Below are 24,133 nucleotides of genomic sequence, written 5' to 3'. Positions count from 1 at the left end.
GTCATAGTTAGTGGTTACAGCCTGGTTTCTAACTAGCCTGGTAATCTGGATGCCAGATATCATACAATACAACTCAGACTGTGATGTTGCTATAGCCTACTATCAGCCAGCACTGAGCAATCCATTGATAAAGCAATCACATAGAATAAATATACATTGTATTCCCACCAAAATATCACTGTGTAGATTATTTAGGCCTACTTTCTCATTGCAGAACAAGTCAGGGAAAGTGGTTGCAACTTACAAGGCCAGTGTTGTCACCAATCCTCTCTAATATTTGTTTAAGGAAAGAGCTCTAGCAGCGAGCAGTGGGAATGTGAGTGGGACAGGGGGAGCATTGTTAGGGGGGTGGCTAGAGTGTGTGTGTGTGTGTGTGTGTGTGTGTGTGTGTGTGTGTGTGTGTGTGTGTGTGTGTGTGTGTGAACAGTAAACGGTTGGTAGGCAGCTCTAATAGTGACTAGCTGCAGTGTAAAGCACTCAAAGAGCATGGTCAATCAAAGCCTGTGACAGCAGTGGAATGTCCAATGTAAACATATCTGGCCAATAAACTATCCCTTTTCAATTCACTTTACACAGCTTAAAGCTTTTCAATTCACACCAAAACCTTACACCTTTCCTCACCAGTTCTAAAATAGTGCTTCATGAGTGAACAATTTAAGTGGAAAATTTGGCACCATGTATTTTTCTGGAAATTAACACAATGTGCAGTATCATGGAACCATAATATTTATATATGTGTGAGAATGAATGTTTGTTCACATTACATATTGACTTCAGTTTGGACTTTTGAAACATGGGGAAATCCGACATGGTTAAATGTTTACCATTCAACTACTCTGTTCTAGACATGATCTAGGCCTGAAATCAACATCACCCTCTGGTTCTCACCCTGACCCACTGTCCTTCAGTTTATCCTCCAGCCACTTTCAGCTGACAGCAACAACAGATAGATAACCTGATTGGTTGCCTGCCTTCAAAACAAGGACAAGGCTTTTCCTTCACTTTCAAGGGAAAACCCCTTTGGACTTGAAGGGCAGGGCAAGGGGGGACTAGCTATCACATTAGTTCAACAAACACAAGGACAAATGCCACAAATAACATCACACAATGTTAAATAATGCCATCCATTTTGTGAAGAAAGCAGGTACCATCACGCTCAACTTTAGGAAACGTAAATAGGCCTAGTCTTTGGTAGGTGCATAAAAACAACACCCTGAACAAGGAAGTTCACAAATAAGAGCATGGTTTGCACACAAAAATACACAAAAGGGTAAATTGTTCCCCTGTGTAAGTTAAGCAAGAATAAATACATTCAAAATATTTCAGAAGTTTTGTCTATTTTTGTGTGGGGCAATTCCACATATTGTATTGGACTGCACTCTACTCAATGTACTGTACTTTACTGTGCTCTACTCACTGTACAGTAATATGCTGTACTGTGCTGTCCAAACCTGTGAAACATACGTCTTTGATAAATTCAGATTTGGTCTAGTCCATTAACATCAAGTCCAGGATGGACTGACCAAATTTGAACTACTTTTCAACGCTAATGGACGTCCTGCTGGTTAAAGTAAATGGAAAGAGAAGGGGCCCATGGGTAGGTGTCAGAAAGAGCTGGGATAGGTGACATTAACACGAGAGAGAGAGAGAGAGAGAGAGAGAGAGAGAGAGAGAGAGAGAGAGAGAGAGAGAGAGAGAGAGAGAGAGAGAGAGAGAGAGAGAGAGAGAGAGAGAGAGAGAGAGAGAGAGAGAGAGAGAGAGAGAGAGAGAGAGAGAGAGAGAGAGAGAGAGAGAGAGAGAGAGAGAGAGAGAGAGAGAGAGAGAGAGAGAGAGAGAGAGAGAGAGAGAGAGAGAGAGAGAGAGAGAGAGAGAGAGAGAGAGAGAGAGAGAGAGAGAGAGAGAGAGAGAGAGAGAGAGAGAGAGAGAGAGAGAGAGAGAGAGAGAGAGAGAGAGAGAGAGAGAGAGAGAGAGAGAGAGAGAGAGAGAGAGAGAGAGAGAGAGAGAGAGAGAGAGAGAGAGAGAGAGAGAGAGAGAGAGAGAGAGAGAGAGAGAGAGAGAGAGAGAGAGAGAGAGAGAGAGAGAGAGAGAGAGAGAGAGAGAGAGAGAGAGAGAGAGAGAGAGAGAGAGAGAGAGAGAGAGAGAGAGAGAGACCACAGAGCCCCAGGACAACTAGACCCAACCAAATCATGAGAAAACAAAAAGATAATTACTTGACACATTGGAAAGAATTAACAAAAAAACAGAGCAAACTAGAATGCTATTTGGCCCTAAACAGAGAGTACACAGTGGCAGAATACCTGACCACTGTGACTGACCCAAACTTAAGGAAAGCTTTGACTATGTACAGACTCAGTGAGCATAGCCTTGCTATTGAGAAAGGCCGCCGTAGGCAGACATGGCTCTCAAGAGAAGACAGGCTATGTGCACACTGCCCACAAAATGAGGTGGAAACTGAGCTGCACTTCCTAACCTCCTGCCCAATGTATGACCATATTAGAGAGACATATTTCCCTCAGATTACACAGATCCACAAAGAATTTGAAAACAAATCCAATTTTGATAAACTCCCATATCTACTGGGAGAAATTCCACAGTGTGCCATCACAGCAGCAAGATTTGTGACCTGTTGCCACAAGAAAAGGGCAACCAGTGAAGAACAAACACCATTGTAAATACAACCCATATTTATGCTTATTTATTTTAACTTGTGTGCTTTATCCATTTGTACATTGTTACAACACTGTATATATATAATATAACATTTGTAATGTCTTTATTGTTTTGAAACTTCTGTATGTGTAATGTTTACTGTTAATTTGTATTGTTTATTTCACTTTTGTATAATATCTACCTCACTTGCTTTGGCAATGTTAACACATGTTTCCCATGCCAATAAAGCCCCTTGAATTGAATTGAATTGAATTGAGAGAGAGAGAGAGAGAGAGAGAGAGAGAGAGAGAGAGAGAGAGAGAGAAGTTGTCCAGACTCAGACTGTTTTAACACTCTTGGTTGAAAGAGAAAGAAAACAGTTATGAGCTGAACATAACAGTATGCCAGTGGAAAGGAGGACAGTAGCAGGTCAGCCAACTGTGGTTTGTGACTATAATGATTTCCCATTGTAGCCAATTCAGTTGCAGTAATTCCGTTACTGACATTTTGTAATTCCGTTACCAATTTGTTTGAATCACTTAATAATTAATCAACAAAATTGATATCAGTAAAATCACTATAACTAATTTGGTAGGTCTACCATTACTTGCTACTTCTGTGAATTTTCATTATCCTCTCTCCACATGCAGGAGAGAATTAGAAATGAGAAGTTACTGTATGTGGTTTTTTGGTAATGGAATTACAGGGCACAAGGCAATATTTCTTTAATTTACAGAAGGTAAACAATTTCTCCAAAACTAAATATAAGTGTTAATATTAGTTGGCAGGGGTTTTTACGTCAACATGATTGTATTTTGATGCATTTCTGATACATTTTAAGAGTTTTTCTGGCAGATGTTTTCTAATACCCCTTTTCCATCTGTTAATCCAGAAATCAAAGCCTTTACTTACTCCTAATTCTTAAGATGGAAAATTTAAAAAATATTTTAAAATCCACTGAATGCCTTGATTTCCCCGATGCTTAGCTTTCACGTTGGGTCGTTTTCGATGGAAATGCCCTGTGCAAACGACCCTCTTAAACGGCTTGAGCAATATTTAGTCTTTGTTCACAAACTACTCAGTGCACACACTTATTCTCTGTTCATAAAAACACATGACTGTGAAAAGGTAACCATAATCACCTCCCCCAGTGCAGGTTTCCCACAGCGTGGGTTTGATTGGCCTCCATAAATCAGCCCCAGGCAACAAGAGAGCTGTTAGTCATTGTGACACAGGGCAGGTAGCTAGCCCTTATTTCATGTTCTACATGTTGTATGTAACTTCAATCTGGGCCAAGTGTGGTTAAAGGCACTAAAAGGTGAACATGTAAACCTACTGTTCTGAGTGATAAAGAACACGACCCCCAGGCATCACAACTGCCAGTCAATTATCACACCTAGGCTAAATAGGGAGAGTCTGTGTCCCAAATGGCACCCTATTCATACGATGTCATCTAGGACACACGCAAATACCGAATACGGTGCCATTTGAAACTCAGAGACGATACTTTAACCTGGAGGGCCTTCTTGACCAGAAAAACTGCTGCCCTCAGTTCCTCCTTGGGTGTCCCAGCCGATACTTCTGTCAGCTTCTTGTAGATGTCCTACCGGGAAGATGCCCTGCTGCCTAAGGTTTTTGAATATGCTCCAGCCACCTAGGGCAGATGTGCGGCAGGAGTATTGGAGAGTAAGTCAGTCAGTCAGTTTCTGGGCAGGTTTGTATTTGTATTTATTATGGATCCCCATTAGTTCCTGCCAAAGCAGCAGCTACTCTTCCTGGGGTCCAGCAAAATTAAGGCAGTTTATACAATTTTAAAAACATTACAATACATTCACAGATTTTTGTGTTGCTTCACAGTCCCTGCTGTTGCATAAGGTGTTTTTGAATCTTTTTTTTATATAAAATTTTACTGCTTGCGTCAGTTACTTGATGTGGAATTGAGTTCCATGTAGTCATGGCTCTATGTAGTACTGTGTGCCTCCCATAGTCTGTTCTGGACTTGGGGACTTTGAAGAGACCTCTTGTGGCATGTCTTGTGGGGTATGCATGGGTGTCAGAGCTGTGTGCCAGTAGTTTAGACAGACAGCTTGGTGCATTCAACATGTCAATACCTCTCTTAAATAAAAGTAGTGATGAAGTCAATCTCTCCTCCACTTTCAGCCAGGAGAGATTGACATACATATTATTTTAATATTAGCTCTCTGTTTACATCCAAGGGCCAGCCGTGCTGCCCTGTTCTGAGCCAATTGCAATTTTCCTAAGTCCTTTATTATAGACAGACTTCTCCCCATCTTAGCTAATACTGCATTAATATATTTTGACCATGACAGTTTACAATCTAGTGTTACTCCAAGCAGTTTAGTCATCTCAACTTGCTCAATTTCCACATTATTTATTACAAGATTTAGTTGAGGTTTAGGGTTTAGTGAGTGTTTTGTTCAAAATACAATGCTTTTAGTTTTAGAAATATTTAGGTGTAATTTATTCCTTGCCACCCACTCTGAAACTAACTGCAGCTCTTTGTTGAGTGTTGCAGTCATTTCAGTCACTGTAGTAGCTGACGAGTATAGTGTTGAGTCATCCGCATACATAGACACTCTGGCTTTACTCATGTCGTTAGTAAAAATTGAAAAAAGCAAGGGGCCTAAACAGCTACCTGGGTAATTCCTGATTCCAACTGGATTATATTTGAGAGGCTTCCATTAAAGAACTCCCTCTGTGTTCTGTTAGACAAGTAACTCTTTATCCACATTACAGCAGGGGGTGTAAAGCCACAACACAAGTTTTTCCAGCAGCAGGCTATGATTGACAATGTCAAAAGCTGCACTGAAGTCTAACGAGACAGCCCCCACAATCATTTTATCATCAATTTCTCTCAGCCAATCATCAGTCATTTGTGTAAGTGCTGTGCTTTTTGAGTGTCCTTCCCTATAAGCATGCTGAAATTCTGTTGTCAATTTGTTTACTGTGAAAAAGCATTGTATCTGGTAAAACACAATTGTTTCCAGAAGTTTACTATGGTTGGTAACAGGCTGATTGGTCAGCTATTTGAGGCAGTAAAGGGGGCTTTACTATTCTTGGGTAGCGGGATGACTTTAGCTTCCCTCCAGGCCTGAGGGCACACACTCTCTATTATGCTTAAATTGAAGATGTGACAAATAGGAGTGGCAGTATCGTCTGCTATTATCCTCGGGAATTTTTCATCCAGATTGTCAGACCCCGGTGGCTTGTCATTGTTGATAGACAACAATAGTTTTTCACCTCTTCCACACTGTACAATTCTTGTATTTCATAATTATACTTGGATGTGTAGTGTCAGCATCCCTAAGTTTTATTATCTTGCCAATGAAAAAGTAATTAAAGTAGTAGGCAATATCAGTGGGCTTTGTGATGAATGGGCCATCTGATTCAATGAATGAAGGAGCCGAGTTGGCTTTTTCCCCAAAATTTTTATTTAAGGTTCCCCAAAGCTTTTTACTGTCATTCTTTAAATAATTTATCTTTGTTTCATAGTACGAGACACACATCATGCAAGGTCTCTGTTTTTCTGTCTGGGCTTTTCTGTATTCGTGTGTGATTGTGTGTGTTGTGCGTGCATGCATACGTGCTTGCGTGTATTTATCTCACCAGTCTGTCTCCATACACCTCAATTGGGATGCTGGCCTCTCTCTGGGCTCTCTCTGTGAGGAGCTCAGGCTCCCCGGTCAACCCAGGGCTATGGAGGGTGGTGACCAGTGGAGAGGGGACTCCTCAGGCTGGCTCTGGGCTGTCTCCTCCTTCCTCTGCAGGGCAGGTAGGGGTCTCTTGTCATAAGGCAGGGCGGTGAGCTGTGAATACAGTCATTCAATGGAACACCAATGTCAAATGTATAACTTTAGTTTAATTCATGTTGTTGTGGAAAATTAGATCCAAAGATTAAGGCAGAGAGATTAGTTTAGATAATGTTTCTATATAGATCTAGATAGAATATTTAAGCATGTTTACATTTATTACACCAAGATATCGCAAGTGTTGAGAAATGTTCAGTGTTCAAGAGAAACAGATCATGTAATAGACCAAACAGACTGAGCTGGAAAGACTGGTGAAAGAAAGGCCTCTTGAAAAGATTGATTGATTGATTGATTCTCATTCCTGGTCCTGGGGACCCAAAGGGGTGCACATTTTAGTTTTTTCCCTAGCACTACACACGTGATTCAAATCAACAACTCCTCATCAGGCTTTGATGATTTGAATCAAGTGTGTAGTGCTAGGGCAAAAACCCAGGACCAGGATTGAGATCCACTGGATTAGATGATCTACTAAAACAAATGTGGCTTTCATTAACTATAATGTCATTGAATATATCATGATTTATAGTACTCCCTCTATGAAGAGCCAAGGTATAATATCTATTCCAAGTACAACTCTGCCAGCCAACTGGCACAATACTCCTGTTCTGTAAAAGGCTAAAAGTCGAGCCTTCCAGCCAGGTTGGCACACGCTAAAGTCACCCAACTGTTTCACACTTTTAATTAAATTGTGAAACTCAATCTGTCTGTGGTCACACTGGTGAGTAAACCATATAAACGCGTGGTCATAATCCCATGTTTGATCGTTCCAAACACCTCTGCAGCTTAAAATGAGGGCCCCAGTGTTAGGGATGGTCATGAGTAATCGAGTACTCGAACAGACATCAAAACTCAAAACTTTAACCAAAGATCACTTTTTTTTCACATATTGTAAAACTATTTGGTGGAATGTGCTTTGTGGCTGCACAAACGTGTAAGTGAAACTTGGGCTCGAAAATGTTTATGTCTTCTTGAAGACAACGATAATTTGCTTTGACTCTAGTGTTCCAAGCCAAGCATCACACAGTTCTTCTCCCTAAATTTCCTTTCAAGTGGAATTGCTAATCCATTTAGAAAATTCCCAAAACAGGCATTATAAACTATACTGAACAAAAATATAAACGAAACATGCAAAGTGTTGGTCCCATGTTTTATGAGCTGAAATAAAAGATCCCCGGAATTTTCAATACGCACAAAAAGCTTATTTCTCTAAAATGTTGTGCACAAATTTGTTTACATCCCTGTTAGTAACCATTTCTCCTTTTCCAAGATAATCCCACACCTGAGGCTTATCGATAAATTGATTAAACAGCATGATCATTACACAGGTGCACCTTGTGCTGGGGACAAAAAAAGGCCACTATAAAATGTGTAGTTTTGTCACACAACACAATGCCACAGATTTCTCAAGTTTTGAGGGAGTGTGCAATTGGCTGCAGGAATGACAACATAGCTGTTGCCATGCCAGAAAATGTCATGTTAATTTCTCTACTATATGCCAGCTCCAACCAGCCTCACATCCGCAGACCACGTGTATGGCGTTGTGTGGGCTAGCGGTTTGCTTAGGTCAACGTTGTGAACCCCATGGTGGTGGTGAGGTTATGGTATGGGCAGGCATAAGCTACGTACAATGAACACAATTGCATTTTATCGATGGCAGTTTGAATGCACAGAGATACTGTGACGAGATCCTGAGGCCAAGTGTCGTGCCATTCATCCGCTGCCATCACAACATGTTTCAGCATGATAATGCAAGGATCTGTACACAATTCCTGGAGGCTGAAAATGTTCCCGTCCCTGCATACTTACAAGACATGTCACCCATTGAGCATGTTTGGGATGCTCTGGATCGACGTGTACGGCAGCATGTTCCAGATCCTGACAATATCCAGCAACTTTGCACAGCCATTGAAGAGGAGTGGGACAACATTCCACAGGCCACAATCAACAGCCTGATTAACTCTATGCGAAGGAGATGTGTCGTACTACTAGGCAAATGGTGGCCACACCAGATACGGACTGTTTTTCTGATCCAAGACCCTACCTTTTTGTTAAGGTATCTGTGACCAACAGATATCTGTATTTCCAGTAAGGTTAAATCCATAGATTAGTGCCAAATGTATTTATTTAAATTGACTGATTTCCTTATTTGAACTTAAACTCAGTAAAATCTTTAAAATTGTTGCATGTTGCGATATTTTTGTTCAGTATAAATCGAACGTCAGTATATCGAAAAGAAGACCGATTTTGGTTTGTAACCCTGAGAAAATTGTCTTCCAACTCGCTTCAAATGATCACCCTTTGAGAATAACTGTTCCAGACACAAGATGCGCATCACTTAGCAATGGCAAGTTTTGTCATTTGGAAAAATATTCTGTTCTATTTTATATATTACATCATGCTTTTTACTATAGCATACGGTCCCTTCAGAAAGTATTCATACCCCACGACTTATTCCACATTTTCTCGTGTTACAGCCTGAATTCAAAATGCATTAAATTACACACAATACTCCATAATGACAAAGTGAAACCATGTTTTTAGAAATGTTTTTATTTACAAAAATTATGTGAAACATAAACATCTAATTTACGTAACTATTCACACCCCTGAGTCAATACTTTGTAGTATTACCTTTGGCAGTGATTACAGCTGTTAGTCTTTCTGGTTAAATCTCTAAAAGTTTTCCACACCTGGATTGCACAACATTTGCCCATTATTCTTTTCAAAATTCTTCAAGCTCTGTCAAATTGGTTGTTGATCATTGCTAGAAAACCATTTTCAGGTCTTGCCATAGATATTCAAGTAGATTTAAGTCAAAACTGTAACTTGGCCACTCTTCTGGTGTAAAGCAGACTAAACCAGGTTTTCCTCTAAGATTTTGCCTGTGTTTAACGACTGGAGAGTGATGGGTGTGGAGTCAGACGCAGAGAGCAGAAGGCTGACGGGAAAAACGCTTTAATGTCCTTTCGTAAAGTAACCAGTTACAAACATGGGTGAAGCCCAAAACACAGGTGCAACAAACCCAAAACCATAGTTACTAAAAATACCGGACAGCGACAACTCATAAGAACACAAACACCACATATGTGAAATAACAACAAGCCCGCACAAACACCAGCGGGCTAAACGAACTTAAATAACACCCTTCCCAAAACCCCAACAAGGAACAGGTGAAAACAATTAGACACAACCAAACGAAAAGGAAAAAGGGATCGGTGGCAGCTAGTAGACCGGCGACGACGACCGCCAAGCGCCACCCGAACAGGAAGGGGAGCCACCTTCGGTGGTATTCGTGACACTGTGCTTGCCTCCATTCTATTTCTCTTTTATCCTGAAAAACTCCCCAGTCATTAACTTTTACAAGCATATCCATAACATGATGCAGACACCACTATGCTTGAAAATATGGAGAGTGGTACTCAGTAATGTGTTGTATTTGATTTGGCCCAAACAAATTTTTGTTTTTATTCAGGACAAAAAGTGAATTGCTTCGCCACATTTTTTGCAGTATTACTTTAGGTCCTTGTTGCAGACAGGATGCAAGTTTTTGAATATTTTTTATTCTGTACAAGCTTCCTTCTTTTCACTCTGTCAACTTGGTTAGTATTGTGGCGTAACTACAATGTTGTTGATCCATCCTCAGTTTGATCCTATCAAAACCAATAAGCTCTGTAATTGTTTTAAAGTTGCCATTGGCCTCATGGTGAAATCCCTCATGAAAGATGCCTGTATCTTTGTAGTGACTGGTTGTATTGATACACCATCCAAAGTGTAATTCACCATGCTCAAAGGGATGTTCAATGTCAACTTTTTTTGTTTTTTACCCATCTACCAATAGGTGCCCTTCTTTGCGAGGCATTGGAAAACCTCCCTGGTCTTTGTGGTTGAATCGATGTTTGAAATTCACTGCTCAACTGAGGGACCTTACAGATAATTGTATGTGTGGGGTACAGAGATGAGGTAGTCATTCAAAAATCATGTTAAACACTATTATTGCATACAGAGTGAGTCCATGCAACTTATTATGTGACTTGTTAAGCACATTTTTAACTCCTGAACTTATTTAGCTTTGCCATAACAAATAAGAAAGGGGTTGAATACATATTGACTCAAGACATTTCAGCTTAATTTTAAAATTAATTTGTAAAAATTTCAAGCAACATAATTCCACTTTTACATGATGGGGTATTGTGTGTAGGCCAATTTTTAATTCAGGCAGTAACACAACAAAATGTGGGAAAAGTAAAGGGGTTTGAATACTTTCTGAAGGTGCTGTACTGTAGGTGTCTTGACTGTGATAAGGGCTCGGGAAATAAGATAAATGAACAAAACAAGGCATTAACTTAAGGTCCCAGTCACAACTATTGAAATGACCCAAGAAGCCACATAGAGCCACTGACTGTGCCCATGTCCAGTAGGTTGTGGACCTCCAGATGATGGTACACTGTCTGGTACTCCTCCATCTGCTCCTTCTTCTTCTTGGCCGTGTCGTAGTCCTCCTACTCAATGGCACAGCGCTTCTCCACGTTGGATCGGCCCAGGCATTCTCCTACCGAGCCCAGTCACACATGGGGACAGATGGAGAAGGAAGGAGGCACATGAATGGATAAAGAGAAAGACAGAGTGGTTTTGAAAGGTTATTTTTTGTGTTGAACTATTTTCATGTCCATGAATGGACGACCAAAGGTCCAGATGTCAAACTATATCTTAAATTGTTCAACAGGACCGCATATGAAATAAAAATAGTTTAGTCCTCCTTAAATTGTGGTTACTATGCAACAGGTCATTGCCATGCCCCCAGAGCATCACGGTATTACATGGACGGAATCGTTAATGTTTACTAGCTGGTATCCCAAATGGCACCATATTTACTTTATAGTGCACTACTTTTGACCAGGGCCCATGGGGTTCTGGTCAAAAGTAGTGCATTACATAGTGAATAGGGTGCCATTTTGGACACAAACCATAGGTTCCAGTAAGTCCAATGTGTAATTTTACTGGGAAATTTCATAGAACTGAGGGAGCTTGCTAGTCGGTGCCAGGTAACACATTTATTTATATAAGTCTACTGCATTAGCTACTAATGTGACAGACAATTAGTAGTAGACATATTTCAAGTATGTGACAATATGAAGTAATATCTTTTTCTATCAATCCTGCATAGGTGTGAGTTATGCCATCAAGGAGCTATGGAGAGAGTTTCGGCTAGATCACCTTGGCAACAGCAGTGTATGCAATGCTAAGAGGCGTTTGGGTTGGAAAGAAACCGTTCTTTGGTTACAGGCTAGCGTCTGGTTTGTCACAACAAAGAAAAAACACTCACTGGCCTTCACCGCAGCTGTTGTGCTTATTAAGTATTCATGGTTGGTATGACGACCGCATACACATAGGTGGTTGGTGACAGGAATCTGAACAATGTTTAATGACTACGATTACAGACACGGACAAAATCAGACTGCAAAATTGCAAATCAATAAGGAAGTGAAAAAGTCAAAAGATGAATTCAAAGACTTGATATTGAGTATACTGTATGTGTAAATTTGTAATGCAATGATAGCGTCTCTACACTACATGATCAAAAGTATGTGGACACCTGCTCATCAAACATCTCATTCCAGAATCATGGGCATTAATATTAGTATGGAGTTGGTCCCCCCTATGCTGCTATAACAGCCTCCACTCTTCTGGGAAGGCTTTCCACTAGATGCTGGAACATTGCTGCGGGGACTTGCTTCCAGTCAGCCACAAGAGCATTAGTGAGGTTGGCCACTGATGTTGGGCGATTAGGCCTGGCTCACAGTCGGCGTTCCAATTCATCCCAAAGGTGTTTGATGGGGTTAAGGGCAGCGCTCTGCGCAGGCCAGTCAAATTCTTCCATACCGATCTCGACAAACCATTTCTTTATGAACCTCGCTTGTGCGCGGGGGCATTGTCATGCTGAAACAAGAAAGGGTCTTCCCCAAACTATTGCCACAAAGTTGGAAGCACAGAATCGTCTAGAATGTCATTGTACGACCATGAAGGCCATGTTAAGATTTCCCTTCACTGGAACTAAGGGGCCTAACCCTAACCATGAGAACCAGCCCCAGACCATTATTCCTCCTCCACCAAAACTTTACAGTTGGCACTATGCATTCGGGCATGTAGCGTTCTCCTGGCATCCGCCAAACCCAGATTCGTCTGTTAGACTGCCAGATGATAAAGCGTGATTCATCACTCCAGAGAATGTGTTTCCACTGCTCCAGAGTTCAATGGCGGCGAGCTTTACACCCCTCCAGCTGACGCTTGGCATTGCGTATGGTGATCTTAGGCTTGTGTGTGGCTGCTCGGCCATGGAAACCCATTTCATGAAGCCCCCGACGAACAGTTATTGCGCTGATGTTATTGCGCTGATGTTGCTTGCAGAGGCAGTTTGGAACTCGGTAGTGAGTGTTGCAACCGAGGACAGACGATTTGGACTTATCAGACCAAAGGACAGATTTATGTCTAATGTCCATTGCTCGTGTCCACAGTCTAATGTCCATTGCTCGTGTTTCTTGGCCCAAGCAAGTCTCTTCTTCATATTGGTGTCCTTTAGTAGTGGTTTCTTTGCAGGAATTCGACCATGAAGGCCTGATTCACGCAGTCTCCTCTGAATAGTTGATGAGATGTGTCTGTTATTTGAACTCTGTGAAGCATTTATTTGGGCTGCAATCTGAGGTGCAGTTAACTCTAATGAACTTATCGTCTGGAGCAGAGGAAACTCTGGGTCTTCCTTTCCTGTGGCAGTCCTCATGAGAGCCAGTTTCATAATAGTGCTTGATGGTTTTTGCGACTGCACTTGAAGAAACATTCAAAGATCTTGAAATGTTCCGTATTGACTGACCATGTCTTAAAGCTATGATGGACTGTCGTTACTCTTTGCTTATTTGAGCTGTTCTTGCCATAACATGGACTTGGTCTTTTACCAAATAGGGCTATATTCTGTATACCACCCCTACCTTGTCATAACACAACTGACTGGGTCAAATGCATTAAGGAAAGAAACTCCACAAATTAACTTTTAACAATGCACACCTGTTAATTGAAATGTATTCCAGATGACTACCTAATGAAGCTGGTTGAGAGAATGCCAAGAGTGTGCAAAGCTGTCATCAAGGAAAAGGGTGGCTACTTTGAAGAATCTTAATTATAAAATACATTTTGATTGTTTAACAGTTTTTTGGTTACTACTTCATTCCATATGTTATTTCATAGTTTTGATGTCTTCACTAAGATTCTACAATGTATATCTAACTATGCAATACATATTTTCAGATCTACACAAGTTCTACGGGGAAATGGGGTATTGGGTATTTCTATTCAATTTCCACACAGAAAGACCCTAGAAGCACCTTTTGCAGGTCAGCGATAGCCTGCTTGAGTGTTTTGGCAAACTCTTATCTCTCCTGACGGACCATCTCCTGCTTCTTGTCATCCAGTAGGTGGATGATGTGGGCTATCATCAGGACCCCGATGATCGGGGTCCTGATACATGTCAAAAGCCAGGTCATCCAGAGGAGAGATGGACTCACACTTACTGAAAGAGACAATGGGATAGAGCCGCTTTTAATGCATAGAACATACTGTAGCCTCGGTTTAACTTGTAGATTATTAGGTACCCCAATTAGCCAAATTAGGTATTCAAAATATTACCTGAAATTGTGTGATTAGGTAAACAAATATTCTATACATTTGTAATGTACAGAGTATTGTTAGTACAGTCATTTACATGTTGTTGATGTTTTTATTTTTTATATATATAATATATATATTTTTACATCTATTGGATATTGCTATTTTTTCATACATTTGAATGAGTCTCAGAGTGACTATTTGACAACTATTCCAATTAAATTGTCATTTGTGTTTCTCTTTAGCCTGGATTCCTGGGCTTCTACGTTAGCCATTTCTATTAACAGACTGTAGCCCAAGATAAAGAGAAAAACATAACAATCGAAATGGCAAACAGTGGTAATTTAGAGGTCTTCTTGTACCCGAGGACAATCTAGACCCGACTGACAATGTTTATACGCCAAGTTGCTCTTCTGGTTAATGAAACTGTCTTTATATGTTGGCTAGCCCTTCTATAAGCTAATGAATTCACCTTATTAGCGTAAAATAAATATGCTACAGGCTATGCAGAGCCGTGGTCGGGTCCATTCGGGTCTATCAGCTGTAGTTACATAGCTCCGATGACAATCAAACCGAGGGGAAAATAAAAAATTGGGACCCAGGCCCGCTTGTGTCCCGGGGCGGGTCTCAGGTGCTCGGGTTCGGGTGGACCCGTGAAGACCTCTAGTGGCGATCATGTCAACTTCCAGGCTGTTTTTTTATTTATTAAACAGCATTGTCACAAAGCACTTCACAGGCCAATGAGCCTTCAACCCTACCCCATGCATGTTGCAACCAAGGCGGTCACGTGCTGACTGCTGTTAAGGTAGTGCTCAATCAGCTTCTCTCTGCTTAGCTGTGGGCAAACAGAGGTACAATTAACCTCTCTCAATGACAGGTCTCAAAACACACAGCGAAAAGGCACAGGTCATCTGCTCAGTAAAACACTACTATCACAACCAACTGACTCATTATTATGGAAACCCAAATGGGGCATATTCCAGTTGTAAATTAGAGAACTAATAGTAACATGGACGATATGAGGACTACTCAACTCTGTATATAATAGATGAGGCAAGTCATCAGAGCTAGGTGATCTACCACAAGTAGTCTCGTCAATTCACGTACATCTACACATCTCAATGATATGACCAGAACTAGTACAGCATGCAGCACTCAATATACTTCAATATGTCACTCTATAGGTTTCATCTGTACAATCACAACATACATGGAACAGTGAGAACACTAAAACCCTGAGAGATAACCAGGCCAGCTAACACTGTGGCCATGGTGGAGGTGCTTAAGCGTGGGATTAGAGAGCAACAATGTGGAGCTTGTCCCGTGGAATCTGCCTTCCTGTGTGTTGGAGAGGTAAGGCTGGACCACTCGTTGTAGGGTGAAGTTGCCCCTAGATGCTGATCTATGGTCAGTTTAGCATTTTCCTAATTAATGGTTAATGTTAGGCTTGAGGAAAGGGAAGCTGATCTTGGATCTGCAGCTAGGGGAAACTTCCACCCTGAGCTGGGCCACTCTCCTCCAGGGGCTGTCCGTCCGCAGGTCTATCTGATTACACTGGCTACGGCCTCCTCTGTGATTACTCTGCCCTCTGAGTCTGATTACCACATTCCTGCCCCATGTCCGTCAGGGCAAACACACACGCATACACACACACACGGCAATACAGGCACACACAGTGACCACCATGGAACCAGGCAACACTCTAACAAAAGAAAAACTGTGTCTGTGTGCATACTGTAAACATACACTGACACACAGTTACATAAACAGTGGAAAATGTGTTTTTCTATAGTTTCTTTTACATAAACACATTATGGACACATATTATAACATCAATAATATTCAGAAATATCAACTATTATTATCTGCAGATCAATGTAGGCCTATAATGTGTATATGGTTATAGTCATATGAAACTCAAAAATGTTTTTGATTTTGACTGTACCATAGACTAACACTTCATGTGCTATACTCACTGTCCTGGGTTAAATGCTTACGGACAAGTCATGTAATCAGTCATGTCAATAAAAACATATCTCATGTAAATGGCTGTGTCGGAATACACATACTAGAGTACTACATTTCGGCGTTTAATAATCATATCGTATTTTCCGACTTATGTTCAGCTGATAATCAGATAAAGTTACGCGCTGTACCATAATGAACAAATGGTGGGAGTCAATGCAATAGCACATTAGATGATCCATTCAGAGTACTATTTTCAAAATGTCAACATACTATAAAACGTTATTTTTGGGAAAGTTGCACAACAATACCTTAAACCGAAATGTGTCTTCCACATTTAACCCAACCCTTCTGAATCAGAGAGGAGCGGGGGGCTGCCTTAATCGACGTCATCGGAGCCCGAGCAGTTGTTGTTGGGGGTTAACTGCCTTGCTCAAGGGCAGAACGGCATATTTTTACACCTTGCCGGCTCGGAACCAGCGATCTTTCGGTTACTGGCCCAACGCTCTTAACCGCTAGGCTGCCTGCCACCCACTTAAGTACACTAGTATGGGTATTCGGACACAATAATGACTTCACATTGGCAACCTCACAAACACAGCAGCTCCATCTGGCGTTTCACAGTAGTACTGCACCTTAAATATCCAGTAAAATAAAACACGAAAAAACACGTACACACGAGCAGCCACTTACAATAGTGTCAATAGCATTGCCATTCACATAATCTCCCAAAACATTTATGGCAACCAATGCAACCTGAAATGATAAACAAAAGCCTATGAAAAAAAATCGAATAAACAATGAAAATATATGAATGTGGTAGTATGTAAGTTCAATCAACAGGTTATGGGGAATTACTTAATGTGTAGTACCGGTAGGTAATGATTGACTGTGAGTGTGACATAGTGGAGTACCTGGTTGTAAAGGTTGTAGCGGTTGACATGGTTTCTGTGAAAGGTTATCCCGAGGTAAGTTCCAGTGGCATCCATGTGAACAGACTATAGAGAAACATAGAGAAACATATAAAGAGAAACATACCTATGGCAAAATGTGCATACCAATTCCTATTACTGTGAACATTTCTTGTAACAAAAATACAGTAAATGATGAAAATGTAGGCCTACACACTGAATGTACAAAACCTTTGGAAAACCTGCTCTTTCCATGACATAGACTAACCAGGTGAAACTGTGGGAAGCATTGGAGTCAACATGGGCCAGCATCCCTCTGGAACGTATTCGACACCTTGTATTGTCCATGCCCCGATGAATTGAGGCTGTTCTGAGGGCTAAAGGGGGTGCAACTCAAGAGTAGGAAGGTGTTCCTAATGTTTTGTACACTCAGTGTATATCATAATAGTAATATAGTTACTTAGCAATAACCAATGCTGAAGTTCACCATGTTCAATCACTATATGTGTGTCAAGTGGGAATTGAACCTACAACCTTGGTGTTCCCACCACCATGCTCCATAGAATCATAACCACAACAGCAACATAGAGAACAGCAGAAGCAGACTGCCATCCAGGCTACATGATCCATCCAAGTAAGCCAGACGCATATACATCAGGGCACACATTTTCTATGGGACAAGGTCAGGTAGTCCCTCCCTGTTTCAGTCAATTTTCTTCCTTTTGGTGCCTAATGGATATGACCCCTGTTCGTGTTGGTCCGACATCTCTGTTCGCTGATTCTACTGACTCATCCTAATCTGCAGAGGGATCCAAAGAGACTAGGTTAGTGGGCCTCTGGTAGTCTGTCGCCGATGTGGAACTCTATCTTGCCTGAGATCAGGTACTGGTGGGCCAGCAGCTGCAGCTTACGGACCCGACTCTGACCTGCCAACTGCAGAGTGACCTCCTAAGGGTATGGACAGAACCTGTGGAAGAAACAAGTGAGGTTGGAACTTATTTTTATTTATTTTTTATTAAATAATACAAAACATACACATACAAAAGACAACATACAGACACAAAAATTAAAATATCAACATCACTCCTGCCCAGATCCACCTGTTCTCACCCCTATCTCCAGTGCGTCCATATGACATCTCGAAATATGCAGACAGATGGGTTAAAAGTAAATTTACATTGTAATACTTCTGACAGCCAACTTTCGAACTCTGGCCAGAACTTTTCAACTTCATAACATTCCTAGAAGGCATGAATTATTGAGTCATTGTTAGTTTTACAATTACGACATGACTCTGTTGTTGTGCTGTAGAATTTGTGAATTTTGTCTATTGTATACAGTGGGGAGAACAAGTATTTTCCTACTTACAAAGCATGTAGAGGTCTGTCATTTGTATCATAGGTACACTTCAACTGTGAGAGACGGAATCTAAAACAAAAATCCAGAAAATCACATTGTATGATTTTTAAGTCATTAATTTGCATTTTATTGCATGACATAAGTATTTGATCACCTACCAACCAGTAAGAATTCCGGCTCTCACAGATCTGTTAGTTTTTCTTTAAGAAGCCCTCCTGTTCTCCACTCATTACCTGTTTGAACTCATTACCTGTATAAAAGACACCTGTCCACACACTCAATCAAACAGACTACAACCTCTCCACAATGGCCAAGACCAGAGAGCTGTGTAAGGACATCAGGGATAAAATTGTAGACCTGCACAAGGCTGGGATGGGCTACAGGACAATAGGCAAGCAGCTTGGTGAGAAGGCAACAACTGTTGGCGCAATTATTAGAAAATGGAAGAAGTTCAAGATGACGGTCAATCACCCTCGGTCTGGGGCTCCATGCAAGATCTCACCTCGTGGGGCATCAATGATCATGAGGAAGGTGAGGGATCAGCCCAGAACTACACGGCAGGACCTGGTCAATGACCTGAAGAGAGCTGGGATCACAGTCTCAAAGAAAACCATTAGTAACACACTACGCCGTCATGGATTAAAATCCTGCAGCGCACGCAAGGTCCCCCTGCTCAAGCCAGCACATGTCCAGGCCCGTCTGAAGTTTGCCAATGACCATCTGGATGATCCAGAGGAGGAATGGGAGAAGGTCATGTGGTCTGATGAGACAAAAATATAACTTTTTGGTCTAAACTCCACTCGCCGTGTTTGGAGGAAGAAGAAGGATGAGTACAACCCCAAGAACACCATCCCAACCGTGAAGCATGGAGGTGGAAACATCATTCTTTGGGGATGCTTTTCTGCAAAGGGGACAGGACGACTGCACCGTATTGAGGGGAGGATGGATGGGGCCATGTATCGCGAGATCTTGGTCAACAACCCCCTTCCCTCAGTAAGAGCATTGAAGATGGGTCGTGGCTGGGTCTTCCAGCATGACAACGACCCGAAACACACAGCCAGGGCAACTAAGGAGTGGCTCGGTAAGAAGCATCTCAAGGTCCTGGAGTGGCCTAGCCAGTCTCCAGACCTGAACCCAATAGAAAATCTTTGGAGGGAGCTGAAAGTCCGTATTGCCCAGCGACAGCCCCGAAACCTGAAGGATCTGGAGAAGGTCTGTATGGGGGAGTGGGCCAAAATCCCTGCTGCAGTGTGTGCAAACCTGGTCAAGAACTACAGGAAACGTATGATCTCTGTAATTGCAAACAAAGGTTTCTGTACCAAATATTAAGTTCTGCTTTTCTGATGTATCAAATACTTATGTCATGCAATAAAATCCAAATGAATTACTTAAAAATCATACAATGTGATTTTCTGGATTTTTGTTGACCTCTACATGCTTTGTAAGTAGGAAAACCTGCAAAATCGGCAGTGTATCAAATACTTCTCCTCCCCACTGTAATACATTCTATACATTAGTTTATACTAGATTAAGCGTACATTTTGGTTACCTGGTTTTCATTAGTTATGTTCAAGCATTCCCTCCATCTTGTGCTAATATCAGTTGTTTTTTATTCTTGGTTCAAATAGTTTATATTTTTTCCTAAGAGATTGTCAGTTGGATAGGCTCTCTGCAAGGTTTTGTATATCTTACCTATCATATGAATATCCTTCTCTGACTCAAATAGGATTCTCTCAAGATTGCTCTGATGTCCAAAAGATTTCAAATCAACATTTTGTACGTGTCTGCAAATATCTACAATGGTCAGTCCAAAATGTAATTTTCGTGGAAATAATTGTATTTCTTGTTACCAAGGCATTTACGGTTTCTATGCCTTTAGTTTTCCAAATGGACCAATTTATCGGGAACATTCTGAAAAGCTATGCAATGATTGTTCCATAGGGTTGTGTTCTTTGTGAGTGATATTGGTTCTTGTAGAATTCATTTAAATTTCTTCCATATTGTTATAGTGTTCTTAACTATGAAGATGAGAAAAGATTATGCGGGTGAGAATGCGCATTTCTTCAATATGTACCCATTGTTCTTCTTTAGTGTATTTAACAATGTCTCAAGTAAAAGCCTTGAGTGGCGAGTTGATACAATTCCAAGTCTGGGAGGTTAAAACCACCCTCAGACTTGGGGAAATGTAAAACTTCCCCTTTTAATTCTGAGTTTTATTTGCCCATATAAAGTCTGTTATTTGCCCATATAAATTTGGATGGGTAATTGGTATTACCGAGAATAAATATAAAACCTTTGGGAGCCAGGCCATTCTGAAGACGTTTATTCTACCTGTAAGATTTATGGGAAGATTGTTCCATTTAAATAGATCTGCTTTCATATTGTTGAGTAATGGGATAAAGTTATCTTCATACACAGTGTACAAGACATTAGGAACACCTTCCTAATATTGAGTTGCACCCCCTTTTGTCCTCAGAACAGCCTCAATTCGTCAGGGCATGGACTCCACAAGGTGTTGAAAGCGTTCCACAGGGACGCTGGCCCATGTTGACTCCAATGCTTCCCACAGGTGCTTCCCACAGGTTGTCTGGATGTCCTTTGGGTAGTGGACCATTCTTGATACGCATGAGAAACTGCGTGAAAAACCCGGCAGCATTGCAGTTCTTGACACACTCAAACCGATGCGCCTTGCACCTACTACCATACCCCATTCAAAGGCACTTAAATATTTTGTCTTGCCCATTCACCCTCTGAATGGCACACATTCACAATCCATGTCTAAATTGTCTAATCTTTTAACCTGTCTTCTCCCCTACACTGATTGGAGTGGATTTAACAAGTGACATTAATAAGGGATCACAGCTTTCACCTGGATTCACCTGGTTTGTCTATGTCATGGAAAGTTCCTAATGTTTTGTACACTCAGTGTATATTTAAGCAATAAGGCCCGAGGGGGTGTGGTATATGACCAATATATCACGGCTAAGGGCTGTTCTTATGCACGACGCAACGCAGAGTGCACAAATCCCCGAGAGGAGCCTTATTGCTATTATAAACTTTTTTCCAATGTAATTAGAGCAGTAAAAATAACTGTTTTGTCATACCCGTGGTATACGGTCTGATATACCACGGCTGTCAGCCAATCAGCATTCAGGGCTCAAACCACCCAGTTTATAATTGTTGTTTGTTGTCACTTACTAAGCATACACCCTAGATAATTGGCACTCCCTCAGCTTTGGGACATTTGTGCATATAGCAGAGGTGTGCGTTAACGCTCAAATGGAGGGCCAAGGGGAAGGGACCAGTTTGGGATTGAGCATAAGTATGTGTCGTGTGTGTTTGTCAAATAAAATTTTACTCATCACATACTTCGTAAACAACAGGTGTAGACTAACAGTGAAACGCTTACTTACGGGCCCTTCCCAACAACGCAGAGAGAAAGAAAATAGAGAAATAACAGAAAAGTAAAGCACGTAATAACAGTGTACCAGTACCAGGGCCGGCGTTATGGGTGAGCCCGCCCTACCGTACCTCCTTGCCTGTCCATATAAAATATTGAAATATTGATTATTTATTTGACCAAGATGCACACCAACAGAAAGACGCATCAATCTGAGATAAAGCATCCGCGCAAGCAAAATAGCGCCCCTCTGACGCTGTATGTGTAGACCAAGTATATAATGCTATCTGGACATAAGGAGTATGGCATGTCATATTTGGTCTGGCCAGGCAGCATCAAATCAAATTTTATTTGTCACATGTGCCTAATACAACAGGATACAACCTTACAGTGAAATGCTTACTTACAAGCCCTTAACCAACAATGTAATTTAAAAAAGACCCCCCCCCAAAATTAAATAAGAATAAGAAATAAAAGTAACATATAATTAAAGAGCAGCAGTAAAATAACAATAGCGAGGCTATATACAGGGGGTACTGGTACAGAGTCAATGTGCGGGGGCACCGGTTAGTCGAGGTAATTGAGGTAATATGTACATGTAGGTAGAGTTATTAAAGTGACTATGCATAGATAATAACAGAGAGGAGCAGCAGTGTAAAAGGGAGGGGGCAATGGAAATAGTCTGGGTAGCCATTTGACTAGATGTTCAGGAGTCTTATGGCTTGGGGGTAGAAGCTGTTTACAAGCCTCTTGGACCTACACTTGGCACTCCGGTACCGCTTTAGATACCTGGGCTACATTTAGTAAGACAAGAGGGCCACTGTTTCGCTCACTAGTTTCAGCAGAGAGGAAGAGGCGAAGCGAGAGGGCTCACTCTCACCAAAATCTGTAATAATATGCAGACCTAAGCTTGTCGCCTGCATTCACGCCTTTGGGACAAGGACTCGCATTGCTAGGGCGGAGACATGAGCATCTCGTCATTATAGGCTTCTCCCAAAGTAAATTCATGTTTTGCCAAAATTATATAATTACTCCTGTCTAAATAAAGTCCTTCAAAATACCTTACAAGAGAGCTTGACTTAGCCACAGAGGATAATTCGTTTCTTAAATGTATTTTGCTGTGGATTGTTTCAAATCACAAGTGCATAGGCCTATACCTATTTGGGAAGCCAGCAATTTGGGCACCTCGCCTGGCTGATTAAAGTTGCAGCTGTCAGTGAAAAGCACCTTAAATATGTTAAGATAATGTGTCTAGGATATTATTTAAAAAATGTTGAGACAAGAAGGGGAGGGATGTGTGGTGAAGATATGGGCATCTCTCTCCAGAATACATGCACTCAGCTCTCCAGAATGTGCTCCACTGTTGCACATAAATTGTTTAATTGTGAAATGTTTGCCTTTTGATTTATAAAAAAAAATCTAATTCTCATTACATGTGTAATCAGTAGGCCTAGTAAATGTACCATTAAAACCCATAATTTTGTTACATTAATTTCTGGTATTCTATCTCAGGCGAGCAGAATTTCGAGACAATTATGTATGTGTGTGTGTGAGTGTCTACCTGGCAGATCTCCAGCCATTGACAGAGGTGCATGGACCATCAGCTCCTTGGCACTAAAGTTATCTTCGTGATCGAAGGAGCTGACCACCGTGAATTCTATCTTCCGGGGCATCTTGCTGCTGCACACTATCAAATATGGAGAAACATTAACATAATCTACCACTGAATATGACCTGAGTTATCTGAAGCACCTTTCACTATCAAATAGATAGGCTACACTGTAATTAGCTAGCTACTTAAACTCATAAACCATGGAAGTAATCTTTATCCTGGGATTTGGATAAACCTTGATAGCTAACTAACGTTACACTCTACAATGAATTGACATACTAATATTCAGATTATCCATATAGCTATCTAGCATATATGTGTTGGCTAACCTGGGATGTATTCTGCCATAATATTTTCAAATGTCGAATGTATGCCCCCCCCCAAAAAAAGTTAAATACTGTAGCATACATTTAAATGCTCTAAACTATTACCTATGGTATTGCATTGTTTGCGTTTGACGTCCCTGCGGTGGGAAGGAATACGTTTACAGTTTCCTATTTAGAATTGTAAAACTCGTTGAATTAATATAAATACAGTGACACCTGACGCACAATAAAACCACAGTTTTAATACAAAGTATTTTCTATTATCAAGTATATCTTACCATGAACATAGCAAAAAAAATACAGCTTGCTCATATCCCATTTCATCTCTACAAGCACCGCTAACAACAACTAGTACACGTAGGTGCGCATGGGCAGCTCCATCGTCTCACCACGAAGGACTGTAGTCCGTTACATTTTTTTAACATTTT

General features: G+C 41.1%; 1 long non-coding RNA gene across 6 annotated transcripts; it reads right to left on the bottom strand.

Annotated features, from left to right (window-relative positions):
* Positions 1 to 6,511: 6,511 nt before the first annotated feature.
* LOC139542585 (uncharacterized) lies at positions 6,512 to 24,115 on the bottom strand. 6 transcript variants are annotated; one of them, XR_011668524.1, is made up of 5 exons: positions 23,984 to 24,115; positions 23,329 to 23,454; positions 18,377 to 18,436; positions 16,409 to 17,975; positions 6,512 to 11,028 (listed from the first exon to the last, which is right to left on the bottom strand). It is a non-coding gene; the product is annotated as an uncharacterized lncRNA (long non-coding RNA). The 6 variants fall into 6 exon arrangements; XR_011668527.1 differs by lacking the exon at positions 18,377 to 18,436 and having other exon boundaries at positions 16,409 to 16,853; positions 17,012 to 17,975; XR_011668526.1 differs by lacking the exon at positions 18,377 to 18,436 and adding an exon at positions 13,853 to 14,037 and having other exon boundaries at positions 17,012 to 17,975.
* Between the last annotated feature and the right edge of the window lie 18 nt (positions 24,116 to 24,133).

This window comes from Salvelinus alpinus, chromosome 17 (genome assembly GCF_045679555.1).
Source record: "Salvelinus alpinus chromosome 17, SLU_Salpinus.1, whole genome shotgun sequence".
NCBI classification, from domain to species: Eukaryota; Metazoa; Chordata; class Actinopteri; order Salmoniformes; family Salmonidae; genus Salvelinus; species Salvelinus alpinus.
This window is presented reverse-complemented; position numbering and strand designations above follow the sequence as displayed.